A 7876-nucleotide genomic window follows, 5' to 3' on the forward strand; every position below is an offset into this window, starting at 1 on the left:
AACATAAACAAATGTACACCGTAAAAACATAATATTGCACACATATACATTACTCAAAAAGTCACGAAGAGAATCAATGGAAAAATACACATAGAATGGTCATACAAGTATGACAAAGCAATCACATACATCAGCCGGAGCTCATTGAGAGACGAAGAGAAAATATTGAAACGAACCGAATTGTAATAGTTTAGGAGTATGGGTAATGTATACCTCAGACACTGTTTCCCATAGTTTGACCGAGATAAGCGAGATGCTTTGTCCTCAGTCTGAAAAGGTGAGTACTTACAAGGCGATGTACGGGTCTCAAATTTGGGACGCGGACTCGATAACATTAATTACAAAGCACTCTAAGGTGTTATTCTTCGAAGACTCATACCCATTTTCACGCAATGATGATGCGAACAAATTGTCTCTCGTGCCGACTCTCACCTTGCTCGAACTGTCAAAATTCCTTAATGAAGTCCTCGACAGTCGCAAAACTTTTGAATGGAACTAAGGGTGAGGGGCTGTGCACGAGACCTTTGAATATGTGGGCAGCCTTTTTTGCCGTTAGATATCTGCTAGTCTGCATTGCGGCTATATAGTCAAGGCAGAACTGCAACATGGTAGACAATATGGAGAACAAAGAAATCCTGCATGTATTACTGTACAAAAATCCTAAATAGTGGTCATTTTTCAGGTTCGTGAATAACCGTTGCAGGGCAGTGCTTTGACAACTAAATGCAAGTACTGTAGATGTCATGCCCAAGTGTGTACCGTGCCCGGCGACCAATTAATGTGACGTGACATTGCGAGGATCTTCGGCCATAGCATGCTAATGGATGACGAGAAAGAAACAGTTCGCACAACTATTGTGTCATACATATTGCCACAAGGTACGAAAGCAACTTGTTCATGCGTCCATCCTAATACCTAAGCACATCTTTTTTCGATTAACAGCTGCTGCAGTAGGCCATGCTCGCGGAAAGCTTAATTGGTATGGAAATAATATGGGGTACCTTGACGAAACCGGTAGGTGAAAATTAAACACGCGTTAAACGCGTTCCTGACTGTTCAAAAAACCGCATTACATATTTGGTGGACGTGCGGGGTTGTACTTCCCCAAACACCCTCGTACTATGTAATTGGACACTACCGGTCATCATGCCAGACAACGCCAGCCAAACAACACCTCTGGCATCGCCAACACTGATTTGTCCTGGCTCAGTGCGTCAACGCGATCCTGCGATCTTCAGCGGTTCTGACGAATACGATGTAGAAGTTTGACTCTCGACATATGAGCGGGTGAGTGACGACAATAAATGGGACGATGCTGCCAAGCTCAGTTACGTGAAATTCTATCTCACGGGTGTCGCTAGCGTGTGTTACCACAACCATGCATCCGACCTCAGCACCTGGCCAGATTTCCAGGCGCGCAATACGCAAGTCTTCGGTCGCCCTGAGGTGCGGAAGCTCCGTGCCGAAGAGCGCTTGCGCAGCCGTTCCCAGCAACCCGGCGGAAACTTCACCAAGTACGTAGAAGACGTTGCGGACCTTTGCAAGCGCGTCGATCCATCGATGACTGACTCTGACCAGATCCATCACGTAATGAAGCAAATCGAAGACGACGCATTACAAAAGCTCCTCTCGAAAAGCCCGCGGACCTTGGTCAAAGTCGCTGAACTTTGTCAAAGCTACGACGAACTCGGGACGCAGCGTCTACTTACTCGACGTTCTTCGGTCCCGGATACTTCCATCGCAAGTTTAGCCGCTGTGACTAACAACGACCATCTGCTCGGCGAAATCAATGAATTTATACGCTCCGAAGTCACCCGCCAACTATCCATACTCACCGCCGTCTAAGGGCCTACGCCGTCCTTGGCTCTTACGTTGTGTCAGATGCTCCAGGAACAAGTGTCCAAAGCTATTAAGTCCCCTCGTGCAGCGCCACCATTGCCTGTACCTCTAAGCTACACCGAGGTTGCAGCACGACCATCTCCACTTTCACCGTTTGCTGCACCATCACGTCCAATCCCTCTAGTGTACACCACCTGATCACCAGCTAGCACGGGACCCTGGCGTACACCTGACAATCGCCCTGTGTGCTTCTTCTGCGGAATCCCTAGTCACGTGGCTCGGCACTGTCGCCGTCGCTTATGGCTTCAACGTAATGACCAACCTGTCCGCTCCTACGCTTTGCCAGCTTGGTCCTTCTCGCCACCAAATGACTCGCACTTGCCGTCTACGAGCAACGTTATCCCGTCTGCCCGTGATCGACGCTCGCCATCCCCTCGTCGCCGCTCACTTTCCCCTATGCGGCGGCGTCCAGCCCCATCAGCGCAGGAAAACTAGCTACCGCAGTTCAAGAGGCGAGAACTGCGTTCCAGTCGAACCCGACAAATCCTCGCTCTCTTCCGACAGACGTAATCGAAGTATCTGTAGAAGGAGTCGTCACACTGATATTAGTCGACACAGGCGCCGCCGTCTCAGTAGTTACGAAAGATCTTTGTCGCAAGCTTTGAAAAGTAATGACGCCCTTATCTGCGCTGTCACTCCGGACAGCAAGTTCCCAGTGCATTGCCCCTGTTGTCGCATGTACCACCCGCATCGTTATTCAAAGATACACGTATACAGTCGAGTTCGTCGTACTCTCATCCTGTTCATACGACGTCATCTTGGGGTGGGACTTCCTTTCCGATCATCAGACCATCATTGATTGTTCTCGCGCCGAAATTGAATTTTCTCCGCTTCCTGATGCCCGTTTACATGACTTTGACGATTTCGGTGAGAAACTGGTCGTTACAGAAGACACCACGATCCATCCGCACTCTTCTGTGATTGCGAATGCCTACTCTACTTTCGCCAATGTCACCAATGCCCTGTTTGTCCTATCGGGCATTTTTGTTCGCCAACGGTGTTCCCTCACCTTCGCTGTCCTAACTATCAGCGGTGGCTGCACGCGACTGCTCGTTTCCAACACTATGGCCAAGCCCCTAGTCATACGTCGTGGCGAGCGCCTTGCACGTCTTCAGCCTGCGGACTCAGTGACCATCTTTGACGCACCTCTTGACAACACCTGTTCAGACGCGAACTCGTTGACTTATAGCGTTGACTTATAGTAGATGCCCTCCTGAGTCCTACGCAGCGTTCGCAGCTTCTCAGTCTTCTACGGAAATACCAGTCTACGTTCTACTGTCAACAAGCCCCACTAGGCCGCACATCGACTTTACGTCACGAGATCGACACCAGCACAAACGCACCACTGCGCCAGAGGCCTTATCGTGTACCACCCGCGGAGCACCGTTTTACTGAAAATCAAGTAAGCGAAATGCTTGAGCGTGGAGTGGTTCAACCCTCTGATAGTCTCTGGGCGTCACCTGTAGTCCTGGTTAAGAAAAAAGATGGCTCAATTAGATTTTGTGTCGACTGCCGCCGTCTTAATAACATAACTCGCAGAGATGTCTACCCTCTACCGCGCATCGACGATGATCTGGATTGTTTGCAAGGCGCAGAGTGTTTTTCTTCGCTCGATTTACGCTCAGGCTATTGGCAAGTGCCTATGAATCTTGCCGATCGCCCGAGGACAGTCTTCGTGACCCCAGACGGCTTATATGAGTTCAACACTATGCCATTTTGGCTTTGCAACGCACCTGCTACATTCAAACGAATGATGGACAATCTCCTTCGTGGGCTCAAGTGGGAAACATACCTATTTTACCTGGACGATGTCGTCGTCTATTCTCCAGATTTTCCCACGCATCTGTACCGTCTCGAACAAGTCCTTCAGCACATTACCGAGGCAGGCCTCGAGCTCAACTGAGCGTGATGCTGACGTGGTGCAATTCGTGGTGGAATTCAGTGGTGCTGACGATCGAAATATTCGAGTGGTGTAGCTCCTCGGCAATGCAATTTGCGAACCGGAGCTGTGCAGCAGCGTCGCCGTGTTAGCCCTTTTCGGGAGCGTGATCACCTTTAGTTTACGGAGCGTCGTAGACGGAGGTACTGAGCGTGTTCCTCGCCACGCCTTACGTTAGGTAAGTAATATAATGCTTAAGTTGGTGTTTGCTCACAGCTGTTCACTCGTCCTTGAAAAGGGACAGCGCATGTTTTGAATCATGTTCAGCGCTAGTGCACTATCTGTGACTTCATGTGATTTACTTTTATCGTAGGTTTCACGACAATTATCGCGTAGTGCACTCAACTTAACGGAGCTTTAGTGACATCACATGGTTTGCCAGAAGTACACAGACTACATCGGAGATTAGATGTTAAATATTATTGGTACTAAGAGCGCAATAAACGCAGCGATGTGGAGCTTGATACTGTGCCCTATGATGTTCAGCTGCATCTCTGTCGGTTTTTCGCGCTCATAGTTTTAGCAATGGGACGCAGGGTTCTGTGCAAAGCTGGAACGAATGAATGTGTATATGCGTCTGTAATAACTTCACCGCTACACATTTGTGTAATGCGATGATTCAAACAGGGTATTGCGCTAACAGGTTGTAGCCATCGCTAGTTCCAGCTTTGATGTCCCCGTTACCCTCAAGATACTGCGCCGCCCGCTTTGCTATAATCTGGGGTGCTCTCGAGCTCTCTATTTTCCGGTATTTTAATTTTCACATGCTAAATGGTCCAACCGCAATACATATATCTAGTAAGGTGAAGCTTCTTAAAATTTCTAAATCCTTTGAAAGTGTCAGACCTAACTGTTTTAGAATGAAATGGCTAATACAACAGCCCACACGTTCCCTTTAATAAATTTATTAGGACTGTCAAGCTAATCTTACCGCACAGAAAAACAACGTAAACACCTGAAGAGTTGATTAGCAAGTAATACTGGAAAGCCCAAGTCTAGTGGCCAAGGGTGTGCTGAAGTGCTTTAAACATTCAACCGAAACACCTTGAGCGCTTAAAAATATCTAGCATATTGATGCAGGTTGATCAGACTAACTGCGATATTGGCTGCTTTACAATGAAAATTATAGTATTGGATAAGAGGACGCGAGCGACTCGTGTGCTGCTTCGTTATGCAAACCACACGGGTGGCAGAAATACCCAAACAGGGTGCTTGTTTACGCATGCTGCTTGTGTCCACTAATCTGAAGCTCTCTAATGTGAGCAGTATAAAGAGAGGCTGTAAAATAGAGCTTTGAACTTCGCAACTCCGATTTTGTTTCTTCTATACTCATGCAGCCTAAACACTGCGCTTTCGTAACAGCATCTGCCTATCTCATTGCCACATTTTGCGACAAAAGCAGTGATGACTAAGCTAGAGTTCCTTGTCCTAATATTACCCCAATAACTTTTAAACAGTTCATTGTTAAGCACGAAGCATGTCATGACCAACTAGAAAATTAACCAATCAATAAGCTACTAGAAGTGGCGTCTTCTGAAGTCAGCTTGATTTGCAGCACCTAAAATTGGATTATATTGAATTAGGGCAAGGAAGGAACAGCTTGAATGAACGTATGTCTACACTTTTGCAAATAGAAATTATTGTTAAGAAAGTGCACGTAAGTGTGCGCAACCTCACGAAAATAAATAGCAAGAAATTGTGGTAAGGATATATAATCAGTTGCCCACCTCCATGGACACTCTTTTTAATGCACTGTAAGGCTAATGACGATCATACCTGCAGACCCAACACAGTGTCTTAATGCCACGAATTCTGTCCGAGTTGGTCAGCTTCCAGCAGTAGCAAAACACAAAAACACAGCCTCATTGCCTGCAGCTGTTAACTCTCTGGGTCAAAGATGAAAACGATGTGTGATGCTTTGCAAGGGGAAAATGTTGCTGAGAGGATTAGAGAGGTTTTGTACAAGATAGTAGCTCCGTGCAGTGCTGCTGCGAACCCTTCAATGTGGGGCATGTCTAGCCGTTGGGCACGATGGCATAAAGTGCTGGTCGGTGCCGTTCAAGTGCCAGTCACTTAAAGTCTTCTTGGGTACCATGTGCAATAGACATGCTCAGGAGCTGGAAAGTGGGTGCATGATTCCTAGTCCCGACATGTGCTTAAACTCATGCCGGGTAATATTGAGCTGGTCTGCAGCTAGGCAACATGATAAAGAATGTGTAGAAGGTCCAGTAGTGACAAGTGTATGCACAGAGGAATACGTATCAAATTCATTTAAGGTTTCATGCCCCCTGTGTCGTGGATACGCATCCATTCTGGGGGATTAGCCAAGAATGAGCAATACAAGGTTGCACATACCCTGTGCTGAATTTGTCTACTATGCCCTAAATTATCAGCAGCAAGTTTTCTATTTGCGTATATACCCAGTGTCCCAAGTTGTCACAATTATATATGACAGGAAAACGACAAATGTCGTGCCTTGGTGAATGAGAAGAAAGGGGGTTAACCGAGAGGCCCGATTTTTATTAGTCATATCTATAAGAAGCCAACAAACACTGACACCAAGGACAAAATAGGGGATATTACTTGTGCTTAATAAATGAAATAAAGAAACGATAAATTAATGGAAATTAAAGTGGGTGAAATAACAACTTGCGCACGTGGGAATCGAACCCACAACCTTCGCATTAAGGCCCCTTGGTTAATCCACTTTCTTCTCGTTTATTACATAACGAGGGTCTCGAATCCGGCAACATTGATTTCTTCAGAAAGCATATAATAATAATAATAATAATAATAATAATAATAATAATAATAATAATAATAATAATAATAATAATAATAATAATAATAATAATAATAATAATAACTTTATTTGCATACGAAATACACGATGCCGGAGGCCTACAGAAAAAGCTGTCGCATTGCAGCTTGACAAGGCCGCAGGCCACCGCAATGGCAACTTCACGTAGCAGTCAGCAAATTATAAAATATATGTGAGTCATAATCAGCACTCACTGAAATCCATACATACAAAAAGATAAAACTCATTCCATATTCAGACATCGTTATACAAATTACGTTATGCAATTTGAAGTTATACAATTATTACAATTAGTTATAATTATTACAATTGCAATACAATTAATACAAGTAATACAATACAATTTGAAGTTATACAATTATGAAGTGCAAACATTCAGCTTTCAAGACACTGTTTATCCATACAAGAACGCCACCAGAGACCAGCGCACACTAAATGAACCGCACAAAGCGCAGATAACTCCGCAGTAAAAGTGCAGCAAAATTATACACTAACTATACCATTCTTTTTTCCCTTTTTGTTTTCTTCTTCTACGCACTAAAGTATTTTCGAAGGTCCGCAAAAGTAATTTTGTCAAACTCTATATTTTGTTTCTGTAGTGTATTCAATAACCTTGGCAGCCGGTTTTTTTTAACATTTGTAAGCCATATGTTGTCCTACAAGTACCTATTGCCCATGTTTCAATATTTCGCGTATTATATGTAGTAGAGTGATATTTTAACTTCGCTAACTGACGCAAGAAACAAGTATTATTTTTTATCTCTTGTTTATATCGCTTGTACCGGCAATCATAAATATTTGTTACTGGCATTATGTTGTAGCTGCGAAATAAGGGCTCAGATGGATAGTACCTGGGTACATCCGCAATAACTCGCAGAAACTTTTTTTTGCAAAACATGGATTTTTTGCAGATTGGTTTGCGTCGTAAAGGCCCAAACTAGGTGACAATAATTAAGTCTGGAACAAAATAAAGTATTGTAAATTAGCAACATTACACTGCGTGGTAGCATGCTTGCGTTCCGATATATCAGGCCGATTACTTGGGAGAGTTTTGTTGTTAACTGATCTATGTGCTCGTCCCAAGACAAGGTATTGTGGAAGACAACACCCAGTGTTCTAATAGAAGGCACTATTTCAATTGGAGTTGAGTTAAGCAGAACCCTTTGATTTAATGTTATCTTCTTGTTTCTAGCGTGAAACAAAACTGCCTTTATTTT

Source organism: Dermacentor variabilis, chromosome 4, assembly GCF_050947875.1.
Source record: "Dermacentor variabilis isolate Ectoservices chromosome 4, ASM5094787v1, whole genome shotgun sequence".
Lineage (NCBI taxonomy): Eukaryota > Metazoa > Arthropoda > Arachnida > Ixodida > Ixodidae > Dermacentor > Dermacentor variabilis.